The 25,557-nt window shown below is 48.6% G+C and overlaps 1 protein-coding gene across 1 annotated transcript in view; it reads left to right on the top strand.

Moving 5' to 3' along the window:
- The window catches only part of LOC143788702 (flavin-containing monooxygenase 5-like), a 233,255-nt gene that overhangs the window by 21,575 nt on the left and 186,123 nt on the right, over positions 1-25,557 (top strand). The gene's annotated exons all lie outside the window — the stretch shown is intronic.

The raw sequence follows: 25,557 nt of genomic DNA, 5'->3' as shown, positions 1-25,557 counted from the left end.
CCCCCTCAGCTGGGCCACTTCCGGGTGCGCGGCTGACGTTGCGTGCAAGGTACGCTGGGAGTGGGCGTGCCCGCGTGACGTCAGACCGGCGCGCCGGATCCAAGATGGCGGCGCCCATGCAAAGAACGCCGGTAACGCCACAGGCTACCCGGCGGTATCCAGGGGGAGGAAAAAGAGCGCAACGGTCACCGGAAGAGGTGGAGAGCACGAGTACCCTTTATTAAGGGAGAAATAACGCTGGAACAACGCTCATTTCCATACTGCTATTCCAGACATGGAGGATCGTATGGAACTACAGCAGCAGCAGCAGCCTTTACAGCAGCAGCAGCAGCAGCGTGAGCCCCTTTTAAGTGATACGCCTGCTCACCAGCGTACCAAAAAAGATAGCCGCTCGAGTGCAAGGAGTGGCAAACGCCCTGGTCGGTCGTCTCAGGATTCTACCCCCAGGAGAATCGTTCCGCGTGCTCCTAGTCCGCCTCAGATTCCGGTACCGTTTGTGGTCAGCGGGTGGTGAGTGATCTACGTGAATGTCACCCTGGTGGTAATGGGCTACATTTTCTGTTTGCTTGGCAGGCGCCGAGGAAGGCTAGCTCCAAGACCAGGAATAAGGAATGTGCCCTCTGTAGAGCTCCGTTGGCAGTCCAGTGGCAGAAAAGTCTTTGCATAGATTGTATTCAAAAAACCATCCAGGAAGAAACCCCTGACTTTGCCTCTAGTCTTAGGGCAATAATTAGAGCTGAAGTAGAGGGCTCTGTTAAAGCAGCCCTTAAGAAAAAGGGTAGTAGAGACCCAGAACCGGTTTCCGCGTCGGAGGTTTCTCATTCTGAAGAGGAATATCAGGAGGATCCATTATCTCCCTGCTCCTCCGCCTCTAAGTCCTCTGGCTCCTCTTCAGATAGTGATATTGGGGGGCGTCCATGCTTTCTCACCGAGAACATGGACAAACTAGTTAAAGCCGTTAGAGCTTCTATGGGCCTAAAAGACGAGAAAACAGCCAAATCCCTGGAGGACATTATGTTCGGGGGGTTGGAGGAAAAAAGAAAACGTACGTTTCCCGTTAACTCCAAAATAAAGGCCCTTATTGAAAAAGAATGGAAAAAGCCGGAAAAATCGGGTAATCTGCCCTCGGCTTCTAAAAGACGGTACCCCTTTGAGGAAAAAGATTCAGAGACTTGGGATAAAGTGCCTAAAATTGATGGCGCAGTAGCAAAATCTTCTAAAAAGCTATCCCTTCCCTTAGAGGACTCTGGGGTATTAAGGGACCCCTTAGATAAAAAGGCGGACGGTTTCTTAAGACACACTTGGGAAGCAACCGCAGGCGCTCTGAAACCTGCAATTGCAGGAACCTGTGTGTCTCGTTCCCTTATTGTTTGGTTACAGCAAATAGAGGAGCAGTTGACATCAAAAGCTCCAAGAGACGAAATTTTATCTAATGTGACTATGGCTAAAGGGGCGGCCGCCTTTATAGCAGACTCATCAGCAGATTCCGTAAGGCTGGCGGCCAGAGCTGCAGGTTTATCCAATGCAGCTAGGCGTGCTCTCTGGTTAAAGGGGTGCCCGGGAGACCTGCCCTCAAAAAATAGACTCTGTTCTATACCATGTGATGGCCATTTCCTCTTCGGTAAAAAGTTGGAGGACATTCTGGAAAAAGCCGGTGACAGGAAAAAGGGTTTTCCTCGCTTTCCAGTGGACTTTAGAAGGCCTTATTTTCGGAGGGGCAAATTTAGTAGGGGCCGCCCCCCGGGAGACAGAAGGGGCTGGGACTCCAGAGACAAAAGGGGATCTGGATATATGTTTAAAGGTCCCTCAACTTCAACTAAAAAGCCCTCCCAATGACGCCAGGCCAGTAGGGGGGAGGCTTTCATCTTTTTTCCCAGCCTGGGTAAACATCTCCCCCTCTCATTGGGCTCTGATGGTGGTCAAAGACGGCCTAAAAATAGATTTTGTTTATCCACCGCGACGGACTTTTATTTCAACACCCCAGAGAAAAACCCCGGAAGAGCAGCTAGCCTTGGAAACAGAGGTACTAGAGCTGGTTTCAAAACGTGTTTTGATAGAAGTCCCGCGGAGGGAACAGGGAAAAGGTTTTTATTCCCCTCTTTTTTTGATAAAAAAACCAGACGGGTCACTAAGAACTATCGTCAATCTAAAAAACCTCAATCAATCGGTGGTAAACTGTTCCTTCAAAATGGAGTCTGTAAATACAGCGATAAAACTCTTATTCCCACAGTGCTTCATGGCAGCTATCGATTTAAAAGACGCCTATTATCACGTCCCAATTCATCAAGATTTTCAAAAATTCCTAAGGGTAGCGGTTTATGTCCAAGGTTGTCTCAGGCACTATCAGTACGCTGCCCTCCCGTTCGGACTGTCAATAGCGCCAAGAATTTTTACCAAGCTGATGTCAGAGGTCATGTCCTTCCTCCGCTCACGGGACGTGGTAATAGTTCCATATCTGGACGACTTCCTGATAATAGGGAACTCAGCGGCACACTGCCTGTCACAAATAGAAGAGGTTATGACGACACTAGAATTGCTGGGGTGGAAAATAAATCTTGCCAAATCAAGGTTGACGCCGGAGCCGGTTCAGTCCTTTCTAGGCCTGGTTCTGGACTCCGGGCGTCAGCTTTGTCTCCTACCAGAAAACAAGCTGGTCAAAATCCAAAATCTTGTGGAAGCAGCAATTCAACACCCTGTAATGACTTTGAGAAAAGCAATGTCCTTGCTGGGCTCTCTGACGTCCTGTATACCCGCAGTAAGATGGGCTCAGTTCCATCTAAGATTGTTGCAGTGGGAGGTCCTGTCGGCGCAAAAACTGTTAAAAGGGCGTTTAGAGGGCAAGCTGTGTCTTTCTTTGGGGGTAACGGATTCCCTAAAATGGTGGACCATAAGAAATCATTTAACATCTGGGGTCCAGTGGGTAACTCCGATAGAACAGGTCATCACCACAGACGCAAGCGGTACAGGATGGGGAGCTCATTTAGGGACTCTCTCAGTTCAGGGATCTTGGTCCCATATAGAGTCACAACAGGCGTCAAATTTAAGGGAATTATGGGCCGTAGAAAGAGCTGTGAAACACTTCCTTCCCATCATTCAGGGCCACCATACCAGGGTCATGTCGGACAATCGCGCAGTGGTGGCATATATCAACCACCAAGGGGGGACGAGGTCCCCTTCCCTAATGAAGTCAGCGTCTGTCCTCTTACAAATAGCAGAGCACCACCTGCTATCCCTCTCTGCTCTTCACATAAGGGGAATCGAGAATTCGAGAGCAGACTACCTAAGTCGCAAGACACTAAGGCAAGGGGAGTGGTCTTTAAATCCCCGGGTCTTTCAAAAGATAGTGCAGGCCTGGGGCTTACCTGTGATAGATTTGTTTGCCACTCTAACCAACCGGAAGGTAGACAGGTTCTGTTCACTAGACCCGAGGGAGAATCCCTTCGCAGTAGATGCCCTGCAGATTCAATGGGATTTCAGTCTCGCTTATGTGTTTCCACCAATAGCAATGATTCCAGCAGTAGTGAGGAAAATCAGAATGGAGCAAGCGAGAGTAATCTTAATTGCTCCATTTTGGCCGAAAAGACCTTGGTTCTCCCTCCTGAGACAAATGTCTATAACCGATCCGTGGATCCTACCAGAGATTCCGGACCTACTAACCCAGGGCCCAATATGCCACTCTCAGGTGAAGGGCTTCCATCTTGCAGCCTGGAATTTGAGAGGGCATTACTGAGTAGGCGGGGGTTTTCGCCGGGGTTAGTTTCCACCTTATTAAAAAGTAGAAAACCAGTAACATCTAGAATTTATGGTAGAACGTGGAAAAAGTTTCTGGATTTTTCGGGGCAACCTTTGGGGGACAAGGCTCCTGTGGGTACCATCTTAGAATTTTTACAAGCGGGTTTACAACTGGGGTTGGCAACCAATACACTCAAGGTCCAGGTGTCGGCATTAGGTGCTTTATATAATTGCAATCTTGCCTCCAATAGATGGGTATCCCGCTTTATTAAATCCTGTAGTAGGTCTAGACCGATAAAAATTCAGAGACTTCCCCCGTGGGATTTAAATCTGGTATTAAATGCTCTAACCAATAGTCCATTTGAACCCCTGCAGGAATCATCATTAAAGATACTCACTCTTAAAACGGTCCTCCTGGTTGCGTTAACATCAGCCCGTAGGGTGAGCGACTTACAGGCCCTGTCCGTCTCCCCTCCTTACACGCAAATTTTTGATGACAGGGTAGTACTCAGACCAGATCCGGCATACCTTCCAAAAGTTGTACTTAAATTTCATAGAAGTCAAGAGATTGTGTTGCCCTCCTTTTGTAATAATCCTAGAAACCCAGGGGAGGCAAAATTTCATACACTGGATGTGAGGAGGGCTATTGTGCAGTACATATCCTTGACTAATCAGTGGAGAAAAGATCAATCCCTTTTCGTAGCCTTCCAGGGTAGTAGGAAAGGATATGGGGTATCCAAGGGTACTATTGCTAGGTGGATTAGGGAGGCTATTTCATTATCCTATGCTTCCTGTGGTGCCCCGATCCCTGATGGCATCAAGGCTCACTCCACCAGGGCCGTGTCTACTTCCTGGGCTGAAAAAGCAGAGGTATCGATAGATCAAATTTGTAAAGCCGCTACCTGGTCCTCTCCGTCTACCTTCTTTAGACACTACCGGCTAGATCTATCCTCCTCGTCTGACCTTACCTTTGGTAGAAGGGTGCTACAAGCGGTGGTCCCTCCCTAAGGTGGTTCTTTCTCCAAAAATCTCTCAGGTGTGCTGTCATGGGAGACGGGAAAACACCAAGGTTACTTACCGGTAGCCGGTTTTTCCGGAGCCCATGACAGCACCTGTATATTCCCTCCCTTCTCTTTTTCACCCTTTGGTGCGCACTTTTTAGCTGGGTGTATTTTGTTAAATTTATAATGTGGTGATGGATTACCATGTACTAACCAAAAGGGCCTCTCATGCTCTGAAAACCAACTGAAGCGAGGGAGAGGTACCGCCCTTTTATTTCAGTAGGTTTCCTGTCCTGACTGGGCGGATCCCTCTCTCAGGTGTGCTGTCATGGGCTCCGGAAAAACCGGCTACCGGTAAGTAACCTTGGTGTTTTCTCTACCAGTGGAAGGCGGAAAACATCTGCTTTTGGATCAAAGCTTATTTGTATACAAGGAGAAAGTATCTTATCACCTCAATGAAGATGGCGGCAGGAGTGTCTACCCAAGATACATTTACAGCAGTTTACAGTATATAGTTATACTGATGTAATCATTTCAACTATAGGATCAGTTAACTTTCCATAGCAAATAATATCGAAACTAGTGTAGGAAGGTATTATTATTATTATTTATTGTTATAGCGCCATTTATTCCATGGCGCTTTACATGTGAGGAGGGATATACATAATAAAAACAATTACAATAATCTTAAACAATACAAGTCATAACTGGTACAGGAGAAGAGAGGACCCTGCCCGCAAAGGCTCACAATCTACAAGGGATGGGTGAGAATACAGTAAGTGAGGATAGAGCTGGTCATGCAACGGTTTGGTCGATCGGTGGTTACTGCAGGTTGTAGGCTTGTCGGAAGAGGTGGGTCTTCAGGCTCTTTTTGAAGGTTTCGATGGAAGGCGAGAGTCTGATGTGTTGCGGTAGAGGGTTCCAGAGTAGGGGTGATACGTGAGACTAATCTTGTATATGATTGTGGGAAGAGGAGATAAGAGGGGAGTAGAGAAGGAGATCTTGTGAGGATCGGAGGTTGCATGTAGGTAAGTACCAGGAGACAAGGTCACAGATGTATGGAGGAGACAGGTTGTGGATGGCTTTGTACGTCATGGTTAGGGTTTTGTACTGGAGTCTCTGGGCAATGGGGAGCCAGTGAAAGGATTGACAGAGGGGAGAGGCCGGGGAATAGCGGGGGGGACAGGTGGATTAGTCGGGCAGCAGAGTTTAGAATGGATTGGAGGGGTGTGAGCGTGTTAGAGGGGAGGCCAAAGAGCAGGAGGTTGCAGTAGTCAAGGCGAGATATGACGAGGGCATGGACTAGGGTTTTTGCAGATTCTTGGTTGAGGAATGTATGGATTCATGAAATATTGAGTTGAAGTTGGCAGGAAGTGGAAAGGGCTTGGATATGTGGTTTGAAGGCGAGATCAGCGTCAAGGATTACCCCGAGGCAGCGAGCTTGTGGGACTGGGGAGAGTGGGCAGTCATTTACTGTAATAGATAGGTTCATTGGGGGGGGTCGCGTGAGATGATGAATTCTGTTTTGTCCATGTTAAGATTCAGAAATCTAGTGGAGAAGAAGGATGAAATAGTGGACAGACATTGAGGGATTCTGGTTAGTAGGGAGGTGATATCTGGTCCAGAGATGTAGATCTGTGTGTCATCAGCATAGAGGTGAAACTGAAAGCCAAGAGATTCTATGAGCTGTCCCAGGCCAAAGGTGTAAATGGAGAAGAGCAGGGGCCCTAGGACTGAACCTTGTGGGACTCCAACAGATAGGGGGCGAGGTGGTGTGTGAGTGGGAGACGCTGAATGTCCGGTCTGTTAGGTATGATGAGATCCAGGATAGGGCCAAGTCTGTGATGCCAAGGGATGAGAGGGTCTGTAATAATATTGAATGGTCCACTGTGTCAAAGGCAGCTGACAGGTCGAGGAGGAGGACAGTAGTGTCGCTTGCTCTTGGCGGTTAAGAGGTCATTGGTGACCTTAGTTAGGGCAGTTTCAGTGGAATGGTGTGACCGGAAGCCAGATTGTAAGTGGTCAAAGAGGAAGCAAGAAGAGAGATGGGAGGACAGTTCAAGGTAGACGTGTTGTTCCAGTAGTTTGGAGGCATAGGGGAGAAGTGATATAGGGCGATAGCTAGATACAGAGGATGGGTCAAGAGAAGGCTTTTTGAGGATAGGTGTGATGGAGGCATGTTTAAAGCTTGAGGGGAAAACACCAGTTGTTAGTGATAGGTTGAAGAGGTGGGTTAGGGTTGGGATGAAGTGGGATGGGAGCGGGTCAAGTGCACAGGTGGTGAGATGCGATCTTGAGAGTAGAGTGGAGAGTTGATCTTCTGTAATGGTGGAGAAGTTGGTTTTGGAGGTGGATTGCTGGGAAGTCGGGAGGAAGGCCTCTGTGGGTTATTGACCAAAACTGATAACATCAGAGACAATCTTCTGCTTGAAAATTAGGCAAAGTCTTCAGCTGAGATAAGTGGGGAGGGAGGAGATGCTGGGGGACGGAGGAGAGAATTGAAGGTGTTGAACAACTCTTTAGGGTTGTGAGACAGGGAGGATATGAGAGATGAGAAGTAGGTTTGTTTAGCTGTGGCGAGTGTGGTCTTGAAAGTAGTGAGGGACTGTTTGAATGCGACGAAGTGCTCGTTGGAGTGGGATCTTTTCCATCTGCGCTCAGCAGCCCTGGAAGCTCGCCTCAGTTCTTTGGTCAGGCTGGTGTGCCAGGGCTGTCTGTTGATTTTGCGAGCTTTAGTATATTTAAGTGGGGCAGCAGATTCCAAAGCTACAGCTATTGTGGTGTTATATAGAGTGGCAGCGTCATCTGCTTTGTGTAAGGAACTTATATCTGTGAGAGGGAGGAGGGATTCAGAGAATGAATGTAGGTCAAGATGTTTACGATTTCTGCGAGGGTGTGAATGTTTGCGGGGGTGGGGATTGTAGACATGGAGTGGAGAGGGAAGAGAATGTGAGGTTGTGGTCAGAGAGAGGAAGAGGTGAGTTAGAGAGGTTAGATAGGGAGCAGAGGCGGGTGAAGATGAGGTCCAGTGTGTGACCATCTTTGTGAGTGGCTGCAGAAGACCATTGAGTGAGGCCAAAGGAGGAAGTGAGAGATAGAAGTTTAGTGGCAGCTGAGAGGGAAGTGTCAATGGGGATGTTGAAGTCGCCCATGATGATAGTGGGGATGTCCGCGGAAAGGAAATGAAGTAGCCAGGTGGTGAAGTGGTCAAAGAAGGTGGTGGCTGGCCCTGGGGGCGGTAAATGAAAGCCATTTGGAGGTTGAAGGGGGAGTAGATGCGCACAGTGCACCTCAAAGGAAGGGAGGGTAACAGAGGGTGGTAGTGGGATTGGGGTGTAGGAGCAGTTATCTGACAGGAGAAAACCAACTCCTACGCCATGTTAGCTGCTGGGGCGGGGTGTGTGAGAAAGGTGGAAGCCACCATAAGAGAGTGCAGGGGAGGCTGTGTCAGAAGGGGTGAGCCAGGTTTCGGTGATGGCGAGGAAGGAAAGTTTGGTAGTAACAAAAAGATCATGGATGTAGGAAAGCTTGTTGCAGACAGAGCAAGGGTTCCACAGAGCTCCTGTTAGTGGGACTGGGGAAGCGGGGGCTGGGTGAATGGGTATAAGGTTAGAGAGGTTACAGAAGTTTGTGATAGAGCGTGGATGGGAGGTAGAAATGACTGTGGGATTGTGGTAAGGATGACCAGGATTTGGAGAGATATCACCAGCAGTGAGAAGTAGAGAAAGTGTTAGCAGGTGGGAGCAGGAGAGGGCATGAGGGGCTGTCTGTGTTTGGAGGCAGAGGATTGTAGGTTATGGACCAGTTTTGAGGAGGAGGTGAGATGGATGGGGAGGATTGAAGCAGAGATAAACAGTTCCTTACTTGATGTAGGGATTAGGGGAGGTAGCATAAAGTGAAGGATTATAGGGGTGAGGGTGAAAATAAACAGAAACATTGTTTACAGTGACTGGCCAGTTACCTTCAGTTCCCTTCAGGTTCAATTCAGGTTTCAATTCTACTGTAATCTTCACACTTCTAGGACACACTTATAGGAATCACACTGCAGACAGTGGTGTATATAAGGAAGCATGTCCATCTAAAATAAAAAAAAATGGGAAACTGTCATATTGTTTTGCTTATATTGGAATTTGTTTCCCTTCCAGACGTTAACTTTATTTGAACCCTTCTAGCAAAAAATACATAGGAAAGCAAAAAACATCACACGCTGAACCAAAATCATATATAGTAAATGTTATGATGAAATCCTTGTTATCAGACTATATAATTAATCAAAACTGAATTATTATAACAAACTTAGGCCATTCATGGTTTTTCTTGAGAAAATCTAATCATGCCACATGTGCCTTAACTCATTGGGTTGGTAGCCCAGCTTCTCAATATCTCAGCGTCTAGATTCACTGATCTATAGTGGTGAGGATCCATTCCAGTCAGTGGGATAAACCTCAAAAACATCCACATTATAGATATGAAACGCCTGCCAGGGCCGTTGGGTACTCGGTACCGGTTTCGGTACTTAACGCGGTCCATGGTCCTGGGCGCCCATGTAAAAGGAAAGGTCTTTAAAGGGGTTTGAATAAAGTAATAAAAGTTTGTGATGCCACCTGTGGTATTCGGTCACAGGTGACCAGCGCTGCTTAAAGGGGTCCTCTGGGATGATGTTATGGCAGCTAGATGGTATAACTTCCCACAGGTGAAGTAGGTCCCCAGGGCTCCTGGTGAATAGATGGAAGATGGTGAGTGGTGCAGTAAAGTACGAAGGATGCAGTTGTGCAGTCTTTTTACATGGTTTACTGATGGTAGCAGGCAGCCACAGTCCAGGGCACCAGATCACAGGTACTGGCAGGGTCCAGCAGGCTTGGAAGCGAGTTCAGAGTTCACCTTTACCAGGTAGAGTAAAAAGCCTACCTTCTAGCACTCTGGTGTAGTTCCTTACTGCCTATGGCTTCTTAGATATCTCTGTCCTTTTTTGAAGTGGGACACAAACCTGTATGACAGGTGACTCAAGCCTTTTTACAGGGTATCTATCATGACCTGGGCTCTGTGTCACTGTTAGTGATGAGCGATTATACTCGTTGCTCAGGTTTTCCCGAGCACGCTCGGTTGGTCTCCGAGTATTTGTGACTGTTCGGAGATTAAGTTTTCATCGCCTCAGCAGCATGATTTGCAGCTAGTAAACAGCTTGAACACATGTGGGGATTCCCTAGCAACCAGGCAACCCCCACATGTACTCAGGCTGGGTAGTAGCTGTAAATCATTCAGCTGCAGCGATGAAAACTAAATCTCCGAACACTAACAAATACTCTGAGACTACCCAAGCGTGCTCGGGAAAACTCGAGCAACGAGTATACTCGCTCATCAGTAGTCACTGTGTCTCCTGGGTATTAGGGTGGACAGGTTATGTGTAGTCTAGCTGTCCTACCGGTTTCTGCTGTGCCTCCTAGAGTATGACAACCTCGGTCTTCCGGTTACCGATATCTGCGCTCTGTCAGGGAGGTAGCCCTCTCACAGCTATTCTCCCTTGTTGTCACTCTCCTGTGTTTCACTCTCTGGCATGTTCACTAAAAGCTGTTCTTTCTTCTGTATCTCGCTATCTAGGAGCTACAGCACTTCATGCTGTACAGCCCCTCACCGGTCCTTCTGCCTCAGACTGCTCCTGTCTGCTGTCTGGCACCAATTGTCTAAATCTTCCTAACTGCCTAGCAACTGACTCCTCCTCCCGACCAGAGAGCAGCTTCCCTGATGTCCGGTGTAGAGCTCCCTCTTCTGGTCTGGAGTCAGAATGGTGTTGTATGTGCTAATTACCTGTTAAAAGGAATCTTACATCGCTTCCAAGCATGGCATCACTCTCCCCATGAGGAAACAAATGCCACTGTGACAACCAGGACCCTGGGGCGTCACAGATAAACACATAAAAAGGGTTGTTACTATATGTATGCCAACCTACAAATGATTAATCATTCTTGCGAACGCTTAGTGGATATTCAAAATATCCTACCAAGAATCAAATAACCACTAAAAAATAAATATAAAACTATAATTTTATTGGATATAATACAATTCATAAAAGATGTGAGCAGCAACACAGAACCAAAGTTTCTGAAAAAAAATCAGAGTTAACAATTATCGGTAAATATAAAAGCAACTGTGCAAGAAACTGACAATTATAGACAAAAATAGAAAAAAATCCATGGAAATCTAGTATAGTTGGCATTGCAGTAGACCTGTCTGATATTTAACCTTTGAAGTATTTGAGTCTGCAGAGTGAAAATGTAAGGAGATGGACATACTGCCCACACTCTACCTTGAAGACATGCATAATGTTGTGTAATGTGTATTGTGACTTGTGTCGTTAGTGTCTGCGTAGTGGTTTGACCGACAGTCGGGAGAGTCAGGGTTAATTATTGGGACTAGCCCACAGTCGAAGAGACCGTCTCCTGTCTGGAAGTCAGATAGGGCACAGAGTGCACTAGAAGCAGATTTAAGGTCTGACTAGTCAGCCAAGCCATGTAATGTGGGTGTCCCTGACTCGAGTGTAGACTGAGGCAGTAGATAGCAAGATCCAGAATAAAGGAAGGAAAATTGATCAAAGGACAGAATGATGCAGTGGAAATGGGTCCTGGGATAGGACGCCTAGCAGTATGTCCCCCGAGTTCACCAGATAGAGAGGTAACAGGCCACGACAACACAGTAGCGCAAGATGGAGTTCCCTGGTGGGAGTTCCAAGATGTCAGTAAGCACAGAAGCGAAGTAAAGGCTACAGTGGCAAGCTAACTCCACTAAGGAAAAAAGATGTGGAACCGTGTGTTGAGGACAGGACTGTCACTTATTGGACTGTAGTACTGTGCTGGATTGTAGTGAAAACAGGAACTTGAGACAGAAATATGTAAGCTTGGATGAAGTAGACTGTGTGAAGATGCTCTGTATTGTGAAGGAAATTTCAGTGAAGCTATACATTCGCTATCTATTGTGCGCAGTTCCCACAAAGTTCATTTTAAATAAGATTTATTTTTGAGTGGTGGTCTCCCTCACTGAACTGTTCAACATCTGATGCTGGTCAGCCAAAGTCATTGGCATCATGCAGCCTGCAAGGGTGTGGCACACCCATAGGCTAAGCCCACACACCCAGCCAGGATCTTCATGTAGTGTCTGTCATGGTCAGCTGCGGCCGCCAATGCGACCCAGCCTATAGACACCGCCAAGCCGACCGACCTCAGAAGGCGTGGGGCACGCATCCCCCGGGGATGAAATACGGACCCTTTAAACCGCAGAGGGGGACCCGGGCTTACCCGAACTAGGGGAGGGCAGAGACCGGGGTTCTGTGGCAGCTGAAAATGTGGACAAGGAAAGAGACATGTATGACTTGATTACACTGCACAACTTCAGGTATAGAGAAAGTAAAGTTTACTAAAGTAAAGTCACACAGTACATAAACAAAACATGATGAAGTCAGGCTCCCGATTCCACACCTCCAGAAGGGTACCACCCAGTGGACCCCAAGGCACCAACGGATCACCGAGGCACACATAGGCAGGACATCAGGGTACAGGCAAGACATCAGGATACAGGCAGGATGGAGCGCCCCCACGCAAGGGCAATGGGGTACTCGGCACCAGGTCCTTCGGTTCGGGGGATGTCACGGTGGCCTGACCCGGTCCGTGGCCCTTTGAGGGACGTCCAATAAAGAAAGGAGTTTTTATGGTTTTGGGAAAGGTCTTTAAAGGGGAAGTGTTCGTGACGCCACCTGTGGTATTCGGTCAGGGTGACCGACACTGCTTAGGGGTCCGCTGGGGTGATGTTATGGCAGCTTGATGGTATACCTTCCCACAGGTGAAGTGTATCCCCAGGGCTTCCCAGAGTGTAGATGGTAGATGGTGTGAGGCGCAGTGAATAACAAGGACACAAGGTTGCAGTCTCTCTACCTTTCCTGAAGGCTTCAGTGTCCTCAGTCCAGGGCACCGGATCACAGGGTAGGTAGAGTCCGGCCGGTCTGAAGGCAAATCCAGAGTCCCCTTATCCAGGTGGAATTCAATAGCCTTCCTATGCGCACAGTAACACAGTAAGTCCCTACTTGCATAAGCTCCAATAAGGTCCTCACTGTTATTACTCCTCTCACTGTTCCCCGTGGTCGGATAGAACAAAAACACGTATGACTGGTGGCCTGAGGCTTTTTATAGGGACCCTAGAGATGCCCCAGCCTCCACAAGTTGCCACCATGTCTCCTGTGTATAAAGGTCGGGCAGCCAACGTAGAATCAACTGTCCTGTCAGTCTCTGAAGTAAAGCATAGAGATCATTACTCGCTCCAGCCAGCTCAATCTGGAGACCTTTCTCTCTCGGTCCCCAGCCAGGAACTCCCTAACTTTCCCTCCAACTACCAGTTTTACCTAACTGTGAGGAGTGGCCTAGTAGATAGAACCTTTGCTCCCCCTGGTGGCTGGAGTGTGAAGTATGTTTTGTGTGGTTGTGATACCTGGACAGAGGATCTCCTTTATTGCCCTCAGACATAATATCGCTCCCCCTGGTGGAAGAACAACATTACTGCAACGACCAGGACTCTGGGGCGCTGCAAGGACATCAGGACATCTGGACACAGGCAGGGCATCAGGACACAAGAATACCAGATAGACATCTGGGACACTGGCGTGGCAGCTCAGGTCATCAGCTGGGATACTGGCGTGGCAGCCCAGGTCATCAGTTATATCAGGACATCGAACACAGGAAGGACATCAGGGTACAGACAGGACATCAGGACATCTGGACCCAGGGTCACCGGCAGACATAGACAGGAGTCGTTCGGTTCCGGACATCCGACACGACCTACTGGCACCACCAGTCATCAGGCTCCAAGCTCCAGGTAGCGGTCATCAGGTTCCCAACTGCGGTCGTCAGGCTCCGGGCATCGGACCTAGGAAAGAACTCAAGCGTGATGGTGCAAGCACCGCCGTACTGGACGTGAGCCAGACGAGGTTAACACCGCATGGTAGTCAGAGCACAAAGTAGTAGATGCTCAGCAGAAACACCGGTTTCAAGAGACTCAAAGTCACTGGGAGTGAGGCTCCAGATGCAGAGGGATTCCAGGAACATAATCACAGCAGACACAGTTCAGACAGGTTCAGGTACAGGATCAAGGATTCAGGCCTGGATATACCGCCTCCAGGACAGGCTCCAGAACAGGACAAAACAGGAATCAAGGCAGGGACTTTGGTACCAAAATAATAGACAGGAGAGGTGCAGGAACACAAAACACACATAGCAAAGTTCAGGAGCTTTGTGAGTAGCTCAGGCCCTGCCCATAGGGCAGGGGAACTTTATATAGGAGCTGCCTCTCAGCAATTGGCTGGGGACAGCATTTGAAGTACACACCCTCAACCTGATAAAAGCAGGGGAGGTGTGGCCGCGCACGCCCTAAGCACAAACAGAAACCATTACAGCACCATCAGTGCAGGATCTGAGGCTCAGGGCACCTGACTGAAACTGCATGCACTGACCCACGTGGAAAGTCATGCACCAGCTGCAAATTACCTCACAACCCGTGGACAGCTTCACAGCAGCAACCAGGGACCGCACAGGCGGCTGGTCCTACAGCAGAAAAGACCTAACCACCATGTACGGCTGCGCAGCAGAGCAGGGAACTGAGAAGGCTCCATTCAGGTAACAGCCAACAGTATCCCAGATCAAATTAGGGGGAAAAGAGTAAAGGGTTAAAGCAAACATATGCATTGTCATGCCGAAAGCCAGAAACAGACAGAACGGCATGACAGTGTCGAGGTGTAGAAGAAGTGTACCTGGAGCGTCCCCACGTTAAGGGCAATGGGGTACTCGGAACCGGGTCCTTCGGTTCGGGGATGTCACGGTGGCCTGACCTGGTCCGTGGCCCTTTGAGGGGCGTCCATTTAAAGGTGTAGTTTGTCTAGTGTTCGTAACGCCACCTGTGGTACTCGGTCAGGGTGACCGACGCTGCTTAGGGGTCCACTGGGGTGATGGAATGGCAGCTAGATGATATACCTTCCCACAGGTGAAGTATGTCCCCAGGGCTTCCTGGATGTGTAGGTGGTGATGGTGGACGATGTAAGGCGCAGTGAATAACAAGGACACAAAGGTTGCAGTTTCTTTACCTTTTACTGAAGACTTCAGCATCGGCAGTCCAGAGTACAGATCACAGGGCAGGCAGAGTCCGGCTGGTCCGAAGGCAAATCCAGAGTTCTCTTATCCAGATGGAAATCAGTAGCCTTCCTACTAGCGCCTGTGTGTTGTAGTACCTCCCTGCTGAGCACCACGGGATAGTCCTCACAACTAGGGTTGAGCGACTTTTACTTTGTCAGGATCAAGTCGGCTTGAGCGAAACCCGACTTTGTCAAAAGTCGGGTCGGGTGAAATCGGCCGATTATTTCAAAAAGTCGGGGATCCGACTGAAACACGAAACCCAATGCAAGTCAATGGGGAAGCAAAGTCGGCAGTGAGTGGAGGACAGGAAAACACCTACAGTGCCCATTTTAATGCCAAAAACATCAATTCTTGTTACTTAAGCTTGTCAATCTCAATTTACTTTATAATAAAAGGTAGCCATTGAAAATTTGGGGGTCATTTGGCAAAAGTTGTGGGGGGAGTAGTGCTGGCTCAAGTTTTTCGTGGGCCTAGGAAACGCGGACTACGTCACGGCAGTGGAGCAGGGAGAGGTAAGTATTTCAACTTTGCAAGTGCTGTGATCCTGAGCAAGCAGGGGGGCACACTCGTTCGCATTGGCACTGGCCCCCTCAAAGTACGGTGCTGTGATTGACGGCGGGGGCGCCTCCTACCGGCAGAGACACTTGCGTCCTATGAGGGGCCCTGTGCCAGTGACGTCGCCAACGAGTATGCCCCCCCCCCCACCTGTTGAACGAACCTGCACTTTCATCTGCACCTTCCTCTTTGTCCCCGTGTAAGGTGGTATAGTATGCGGGAAGGGGAACCAGACTTTCTGCAGGGTCAGACACTGGCTATGTAGAGTGCAAGGGGAATGTAGTGGTCTGGGTCAATGTACCGGCAGACTCATCTAGCAGTGGCTGGGCAATGGGCAGGATGAGGAGGAAACACAGATATAGGCCCAAAGAATAAAGTAGGCTAAGTGCAGTTCAAAATTGGTTACAGGGGTACACAGGCGGCAGAGCGTTGTTAAGCAGAGGACGATTGTCAGGACTGGAATGGCCCAGACAGACTTAGTAGGCCTAAAATAAAAAAGTAGGCTCTATGCAGTTAAAAATGGGTAACAGGGGTATACAGGCAGCATTGTTTTGTTCAGCGGAGGATGATTGGTAGGAGTGGCCCAGACAGACTTACTAGGCCTAAAATAAAAAAGTAGGCTCAATGCAGTTAAAAATGGGTAACGGGTACACAGGCAGCATTGTTTTTGTCAGCGGAGGACGATTTGTAGGAGTGGCGCAGACAGACTTACTAGGCCTAAAATAAAAAAGTAGGCTCAATGCAGTTTAAAATGGGTAACGGGTACACAGGCAGCACTGGTTTGGTCAGCGGAGGACGATTGCTAGGAGTGGTGCAGACTAGGGTTGAGCGACTTTCAATTTTTTAAGATCGAGTCGGGTTTTGCGAAACCCGACTTTGTCCAAAGTCGAGGCGAGTGCAGTCGGCCGATTATCGCTAAAAGTCGGGGATTGACCGAAACACGAAACCCAATGCAAGTCAATGGGGAAGCATAGTCGGCAGTGAGTGGAGGCCAGGAAAACACCTACAGTGCCCATTTTAATGCCAAAAACATCCATTCTTGTTTCTGAAGCTTGTCAATCTTAATTAACTTTATAATAATAGTTGGGCATTGGAAATTGGGGGTCATTTGGCAAAAGTTGTGGGGGGTAGGACTGGTTCAAGGTTTTAGTGGGCCCAGGAAACGTGGACTACATCACGGCGGTGGAGCATTGAGAGGTAAGTATGTCAAGTTTGCAAGTGCTGTGATCCTAAGCAAGCAGGGGGGCCCACTCGTTGGCATTGGCTCTGGCACAGGGCCCCTCAAAGTACAGCGGTGTGTTTGCACGGCGGGGGCGCCTCCCACCAGCAGCGACACTTTTGCGTACTCTGAGGGGCCCTGTGCCAGTGACGTCGCCAACGAGTATGCCCCCCCACCTGATGAAGGAACCTGCACTTTCATCTGCACCTTCCTCTTTGTCCCTGTGTAAGGTGGTATAACATGCGGGAAGGGGAACCTTACTTTCAGCAGGGTCAGATTCTGGCTGTGTAGAGTGCAAGGGGAATGTAGTGGTCTAGGTCAATGTACCAGCAGACTCATCTAGCAGTGGCTGGGCAGTGGGCAGGATGAGGAGGAAACACAGAAGTAGGGCCAAAGAATAAAGTAGGCTAAATGCAGTTCAAAATTGGTAACAGGACTAAACAGGCGGCATTGCTTTGTTCAGTGGAGTAGCAAACCCAGGAGCAGCAGACACTGTTTTAAGGGCCCAACCACACTAGTAGGCCAAATGCAGTTTAATATCTGCTACTATAGGCCTAAAGACTGAAGCTCAGCTTTATACAGTGGAGGACAACACCAGGGAGCGGCAGACACTGTTAGTAGGCCATAGTCACCAATTTTTTTTTTAAAAAGCACTTAATGAGAGCCAGAAGGTTGATGCTCAGCTTTATACAGTGGAGGACAACACCAGGGAGCGGCAGACACCGTTAGTAGGCCCTAACCACCAATTTTTTAAAAAACAGCACTTAATGAGAGCCAGAAGGTTGAGCTCAGCTTTATACAGTTGAGGACAACACCAGGGCGCGGCAGACACCGTTAGTAGGCCGTAACCACCAATTTTTTTTTTAAAAAGCACTTAATGAGAGCCAGAAGGTAGAAGCTCAGATTTAGACAGTGGAGGACAATTTGAATTAGGGACTGCAGACAGACTTAGTAGGCTGTCCCCTGTGGACCATGCATCCACCACATTAACCCATTGCGCCATAATGGACACGTAACCTTCCGTGGCCATGCCTACAGGTCCATGCGTCTGTTGTCAGGTGCACCTTTGTACTCACAGATTGCCAGAGTGCATGGACAGTGGACGTGGTGCTGGTGGAGGGCTGGGATGGCTTTTCTTGCAAAAAAAGTGTCGACTGGGTAGCTCGTAGCGTGGGACAGCGTAGTCCATCATGGCTTTTTTAATATTACATAAAATAAAGAAATAGGCTCTATGCACTTTAAAATAGGTTCCAGGGTTACACGGGCAGCATTGGTGTGGTCAGCGGAGGAGGAGGATTGCAAGGAGGGACCGCAGACAGGCTTACTAGGCCTAAAATAACTAAAAATAGGCTCAAGGCAGTTTTAAATCGGTTACATGGATACACAGGCAGCATTGTGGTCAGCGGAGGAGGATTGCAAGGAGGGACCGCAGACAGGCTTACTAGGCCTAAAATAAATAAAAATAGGCTCAAGGCACTTAGAGTTATCTCGCAGGGGTACACAGGCAGCATTGTCGTGGTCAGTGGAGGAGGATTGCAAGGAGTGTCTGACACAGTTAGTACTCACAAAAAACAAATAGATGTTAATGTCTCGCAAAACAACAACAAAAAAAAAGTGTGGCATACTTAGGTACAGGGGTGGGCTCATCTGCTGCGTTTCTGACATAGTAATTTGGCAGTAAGTATTTACTGGTGTCAATATAGGACACTGACCCAGACTACTTTAACTAGCATCATAGATGTCAACAAATTGGTATTGTCAGTGCCAGGCATTGAATGATGTCAGCGCATAGACTAAACATTGGTGGAGCTGTGAGAGATAATTTTGCACGTGGTAGAGCACAGTTTGAGCTGGGGGGGGGTGAACTCTCTTGTGGCCGGCGGTACCGTCCCAGGGCACCTCATGTTACAACGGTGTGTCTGACGTTGGGTGCGCGCCACCACCGCCAGAGACACTTTATTGTACTATGAGGGACCCAGTGGCAGTGCCGTCGACCAAAAGCGGGCACACCAACCTCTTCAGACAAACGCCACTCTAACGGGTGCTTGCGCCAAGTGGCGAGACAACGGCCCCATGGGGGGAGTTTTCCCATTGAGGGAGGTGTAAACATGTCGTATGCTGGACAAATAGCTGCTGCAAATTAAGAGATTGGAACACTCAGTAAGACCAGTCCACAAGCAAGACCTTTTTATAGGAAAGCTAGGTGTCAGCCGGGAAAGGTGGGGCAAAATAATTTGAAATCCAGGAGTGGTTCATTTTAATGAAGGTTAGATCATCAACATTTTGGGTAGCCAGACGAGTCCTTTTTTCAGTCAATATTGAACCAGCAGCACTGAATACTCTTTCTGATAGCACACTAGCTGCTGGGCAAGCAAGCTCCTGCAATGCATATTCTGCCAATTCAGGCCAGGTGTCTAATTTGGATGCCCAGTAATCAAATGGGAATGACGGTTGAGGGAGAACATCGATAATGGATGAAAAATAGTTAGTAACCATACTGGACAAATGTTGTCTCCTGTCACTTTGAATAGATGCTGCAGTACCTGTCCTGTCTGCGGTCATTGCGAAATCACTCCACAACCTGGTCAGAAAACCCCTCTGTCCAACGCCACTTCTGATTTGTGCACCTCTAACACCTCTGCCCTGTAGCCCCCTGCAGCTCGTGTGAGAACCATCACCGGCGCTGTGTGCTGGGAATGCCTGAATCAAACGGTCTACAAGAGTAGCTTGTTTGGTTGCTAATATTTGTTCGAGGTTCTCATGTGGCATAATATTTTGCAATTTGCCTTTATAGCGAGGGTCAAGGATGCAGGCCAACCAGTAATCGTCATCGCTCATGATTTTAATAATGCGTGGGTCCCTTTTGAGGATACGTAAGGCATAATCCGCCATGTGGGCCAAAGTTCCAGTTGTCAAATCTGCGGTTGAGCTGGTTTGAGGGGCAGTTACAGGCAAATCTACGTCACTTTTCTCCCTTAAAAAACAGAACCCGGCCTTGCAACGCCACTAATTTCGGTTTGCCCAGGAGAAGCTTCCTCATTAAAAAAGTACTCATCCCCATCATCCTCCTCGTCCTCCTCCTCCTCTTCGCCCACTACCGCGTCCTCTACACGGCCCTGACCAGACAATGGCTGACTGTCATCAAGGCTTTCCTCTTCCTCGGCTGCAGACGCCTGCTCCTTTATGTGCGTCAAACTTTGCATCAGCAGACGCATTAGGGGGATGCTCATGCTTATTATGGCGTTGTCTGCACTAACCAGCCGTGTGCATTCCTCAAAACACTGAAGGACTTGACACAGGTCTTGTAGCTTCGACCACTGCACACCTGACAACTCCATGTCTGCCATCCAACTGCCTGCCCGTGTATGTGTATCCTCCCACAAAAACATAACAGCACGCCTCTGTTCGCACAGTCTCTGAAGCATGTGCAGTGTGGAGTTCCACCTTGTTGCAACGTGATTAGGCGATGCTGGGGAAGGTTCAAAGACCGCTGATAGTTCTGCATACGGCTGGAGTGTACGGGCGAACGGCGGATATGCGAGCAAAGTCTGCGCACTTTGAGGAGCAAGTTGGGTAACCCCGGATAACTTTTCAGGAAGCACTACACCACCAGGTTTAAGGTGTGAGCCAGGCAAGGAATGTGTTTCAGTTGGGAAAGGGCTATGGCAGCCATGAAATTCCTTCCGTTATCACTCACTACCTTGCCTGCCTCAAGATGTACAGTGCCCAGCCATGACTGAGTTTCTTTCTGCAAGAACTCGGACAGAACTTCCGCGGTGTGTCTGTTGTCGCCCAAACACTTCATTGCCAATACAGCCTGCTGACGCTTGCCACTAGCTGTCCCATAATGGCACACCTGGTGTGCAACAGTGGCAGCTGCGGATGGAGTGGATGTGCGACTGCGGTCTGTGGACGAGCTCTCGCTTCTGCAGGAGGAGGAGGAAGAGGAGGAGGGGGGGGCGGCGAACGCCTACAGCCAACTCTTTCCTTGACCGTGGGCTAGGCAGAACTGTCCCAATATTGCTGTCCCCTGTGGACCCTGCATCCACCACATTCACCCAGTGTGCCGTGATGGACACGTAACGTCCGTGGCCATGCCTACTGGTCCATGCATCTGTTGTCAGGTGCACCTTTGTAGTCACAGACTGCCTGAGTGCATGGACGATGCGGTCTTTAACATGCTGTTGGAGGGCTGGGATGGCTTTTCTAGAAAAGAAGTGCCGACTGGGTTGCTCGTAGCGTGGTACAGCGTAGTCCATCAGCGCTTTGAATGCTTCGCTTTCAACTAACCGGTAGGGCATCATCTCTAATGAGATTAGTCTAGCAATGTGGGCGTTCAAACCCTGTGTACGCGGATGCGAGGATGAGTACTTCCTTTTCCTAACAAGAGTCTCATGTAGGGTGAGCTGGACTGGAGAGCTGGAGATCGTGGAACTAGCGGTGGTGCCGGTGGACATGGCAGACTGAGAGAGGGTTGGAGATGGTATTCCTGCCAGTGCCTTACATGCAGTGTTTCCTACTACGAACCTGGTGATTCCCTGACTGCTTTAGCCTGGAGACAAAAGCTGCACAGATACTGCAGGTGTTGCGGGAAATGGTGGGGTTACAGTGAGGGAAGGGATGTAGCGTTGCTGACTAGCTTCATTGGCCGAGGGTGCTGCAACCTTTAGGCACGTTTGGTAGTTAGTCCAGGCTTGCAAATGCATGGTGGATAAATGTCTATGCATGCAACTTGTATTTAGACTTTTAAGATTCTGACCTCTGCTTAAGGTAGTTGAACATTTTTGACAGATGACTTTGCGCTGATCATTTGGATGTTGTTTACAAAAATGCCAGACTGCACTCCTTCTACTATCGGATACCTTTTCAGGCATTGCAGACTGAGCTTCTTTAACCGGATGGCCACGCTGTCCTCCAACTGGTTTTGGTTTTGCCAAGCGTTTTTGGCCAGATACGGGCCCGGCAGATGGAACCTGTTGTGATGTTGATGCCTGCTGTGGCTCCTCCTCCTCCACTTCAGAACTACTGCTGCCTGCACCCTGTTCCCCCAATGGCTGCCAATCGGGGTCAACAACTGGGTCATCTATGACCTCCTCTTCTATGTCGTGTGCAACTTCGTCTGTGTCACCGTGTAAGCCGGTGGTATAGCGTTCGTGATGGGGCACCATAGTCTCCGCTGGGTTTGATTCTGCCTCAGTACACTGCGAGGGCAATGTTCTGGTCTGAGTCAAAGGAACAGCATAGTAATCTGGCTGTGCATCTGTGCACTCCATGTCCGATTCAACTTCTAATGGGCATGGCCTGTTAACTGTTTCACTGTCTAACCCAGGAACGGTATGTGTAAAGAGCTCCATGGAGTAACCTGTTGTGTCGACTGACGCATCCTTCACTGTTGTTCTGGGTGAAGGACACAAGGAAGCGACTTGTTCCTGACTGAGAGCATCCACTGACGATGCACTGCTCTGACATTTGGCACTTTCCGAGGAGGAGGCGAAAGAGCTAGAGGCAGAGTCAGCAATGAAAGCCAATACTTGTTCCTCCTGCTCCGGCTTCAAAAGTGGTTTTCCTACTCCCAGAAAATAGAGCGTTCGAAGCCTTGTGTAGCCAGACGACGAACCTGGCTCAACAACTCGAGACTTAGGTGCTGTACTGCTTTTACCACGACCACTTGATGCTCCACCACCACTACCATCATTACCAGCTGACAGTGACCGCCCATGGCCACGACCTCTTCCACTAGACTTCCTCATTGTTTGCAAAACGTAACCAAAGTAACGGTATTTGTTACTGTAAAACAACTTATAAGGTGAACTCAAACTTCTGTAGGATTTATATATACCTTTATAGGTGCCTGACACTGAAAGGAAAATCAGGCCCAATGTTACACACTAGGTTTTCTGTGCCCCAATAATTTGAGACAGATGGCACACACAGGACCGGCACTCAAGCAGAAATGCCAATCTTTATCTCCCACTATTTTTTTTTTCAGGGAGAATTTAAAAAAAAAAAAAAAAAAGGCCCAGTATTACACACTGGTTTTCGGTGGCACACAATGAGAGACAGATGCCACACACCACACTGGCACAGAGGCAGACTTGCCAATCTTTATCTCCCACTATTTATTTTTTTACAGGGAGAATTAAAAAAAAAAAAAAAATGGCCCAGTATTACACACTGGTTTTTGGTGGCACACAATGAGAGACAGATGCCACACACAGCAATGGCACAGAGGCAGACTTGCCAATCTTTATCTCCCACTATTATTTTTTTTTTTTTACAGGGAGAATTTACCCCCCCAAAAAATGGCCCAGTATTACACACTGGTTTTCTGTGGCACACAATGAGACAGATGCCACACACAGGACTGGCACAGAGGAAGACTTGCCAATCTTTATCTCCCACTATTTATTTATTTTTTTACAGGGAGAATTAAAAAAAAAAAAAAAGGCCCAGTATTACGCACTGGTTTTCGGTGGCACACAATGAGAGACAGATGCCACACACAACACTGGCACAGAGGCAGACTTGCCAATCTTTATCTCCCACTATTTATTTATTTTTTTACAGGGAGAATTAAAAAAAAAAAAAAAAAAATGGCCCAGTATTACACACTGGTTTTCGGTGGCACACAATGAGAGACAGATGCCACACACAGCAATGGCACAGAGGCAGACTTGCCAATCTTTATCTCCCTGCAGTAATCTCAGAAACGTATGGCAGGAAGCTATAAAAAGGACTGATGCACACAAGTGTGGACAAACAAACAAGATAGCTGTGCAGAAAGGAAGGAACAACCGGATTTGTGCTTTGAAAAAAGCAGTTGGTTTGCACAGCGGCGTACACACACAGCAACGCAGCTATCAGGGAGCCTTCTAGGGCAGCCCAATGAGCTACAGCGCTGAGGAAAAAAAAATGTAGCTTCCACTGTCCCTGCAAACAAAAGGTGGTGTTGGACAGTGGAAATCGCTACAGCACAAGCGGTTTGGGGGTGAATGTTCCCTGCAAAACACTATCCCTGCTTCTGACGAAGCGGCACCTCTCCCTACGCTCAGATCAGCAGCAGTAAGATGGTGGTCGGCGGGAACGCCCCTTTATAGCCCCTGTGACGCCGCCGAAAGCAAGCCAATCACTGCAATGCCCTTCTCTAAGATGGTGGGGACTGAGATCTATGTCATCACGCTGCCCACACTCTGCGTCCACCTTCATTGGCTGAGAAATGGCGCTTTTAGCGTCATTGAAACACGACTTTGGAGCGAAAGTCGCGAATCGCATGGCCGACCCCACACAGGGATCGGGTCGGGTTTCATGAGACGCCGACTTTGCCAAAAGTCGGCGACTTATGAAAATGAACGATCCGTTTCGCTCAACCCTAGCGCAGACAAACTTACTAGGCCTAAAATAAAAAAGTAGGCTCAATGCTGTTAATAATGGGTAACAGGGGTACACAGGCAGCATTGGTTTGGACAGCGGAGGACGATTGGTAGGAGTGGCGCAGACAGACTTACTAGGCCTAAAATAAAAAAGTTGGCTCAATGCAGTTTAAAATTGGTTACAGGGGTACACAAGCGGCAGAGCGTTGTTAAGCGGAGGACGATTGTCAGGACTGGAGTGGGCTCTATGCAGTTCTAAACTGGTAACAGGAGTAAACTGGCGGCACTGCTTTGTTCGGTGGAGGACAACTGGAATAAGTGGCTGACACAGTACGTTGGCCAAAATAGTAAAGTGGGCTAAATAGCTGCCAAAAAAAGGTGCGTAAATGAACAGGTGGCAAAGCAACGTACAGGGGTGGGTTCCTCTGCTCAGTACCAGATAGTGGTAGTTCGCGCACAGTATTCACAGGTCAAAATGGAGGGCATGGTCCCTGTATATATTTACTATCATCTATCAATTTGTATTGGCAGTGCCATTGAAGGATTTAACAGCACCTGCTAAACAGCGGTGGAGCACTGTTTGAGCTGGGGGGGCAACACTCTCTCGTGGGCGGCGGTACTGGCCCAGGGCCCCTCATATTACGACGGTGTGTCTGACGTTGGGTGTGCACCCCCACCGCCAGAGACACTTAATAGTACTATGAGGCACCCTGTGCCAGTGCCGTCGGCCAAAAGTGGGCACACCCACCTGTCCAGGCAAACGGCACTCGCACGGGTGCTTGCGTCAAGTGGTGACCACGGGCCCGTGGGGGGAGTCAGCCCATTTAGGGAGGTGTTAAAAATGTAAAAATATGGTGGACATTCAGCAGCAGCAAATGGAGGAATTGGAGCAGTCAGTAAGAGGAGGCCAAAAGCAAGACGTTTTTCAAGCTACGTGTCAGCAGGGGAAGGTGGGGCAAAATAATTTGAAATCCATGATTGCTTCATTTTAATGAAGGTTAGATCATCAACATTTCGGGTAGCCAGACGAGTCCTTTTTTCGGTCAGTATTGAACCAGCAGCACTGAAGACTCTTTCTGATAGCACACTAGCACCTGGGCAAGCGAGCTCCTGTAATGCATATTCTGCCAATTCAGGCCAGTTGTCTATTTTAGATGCCCAATAATCAAAGGGGAATGACCTGTGAGGGACAACATCGATAAGGGAGGAAAAATAGTTCGTAACCATACTGGACAAATGCTGTCTCCTGTCACTTTGAATCGATGCAGCAGTACCTGTCGTGTCTGCGGTCATTGCAAAATCACTCCACAACCTGGTCATAAAACCCCTCTGTCCAACTCCACTTCAGATTTGTGCACCTCTAACACCTCTGCCATGTTGCCCCCTACAGCTCGTTTGAGAACCATCACCGCTGCTGTGTGCTGGGAATGCCAGAAGCAAACTGTCTACAAGAGTTGCTTGTTTGGTAGCCAATATTTACTCTAGGTTCTCATGTGGCATGATATTTTGAAATT

Source organism: Ranitomeya variabilis, chromosome 8, assembly GCF_051348905.1.
Source record: "Ranitomeya variabilis isolate aRanVar5 chromosome 8, aRanVar5.hap1, whole genome shotgun sequence".
In the NCBI taxonomy this organism is placed as follows: domain Eukaryota; kingdom Metazoa; phylum Chordata; class Amphibia; order Anura; family Dendrobatidae; genus Ranitomeya; species Ranitomeya variabilis.
The sequence above is the reverse complement of the archived record's forward strand: the minus strand, read 5'-3'. Positions and strand labels throughout refer to the sequence as shown.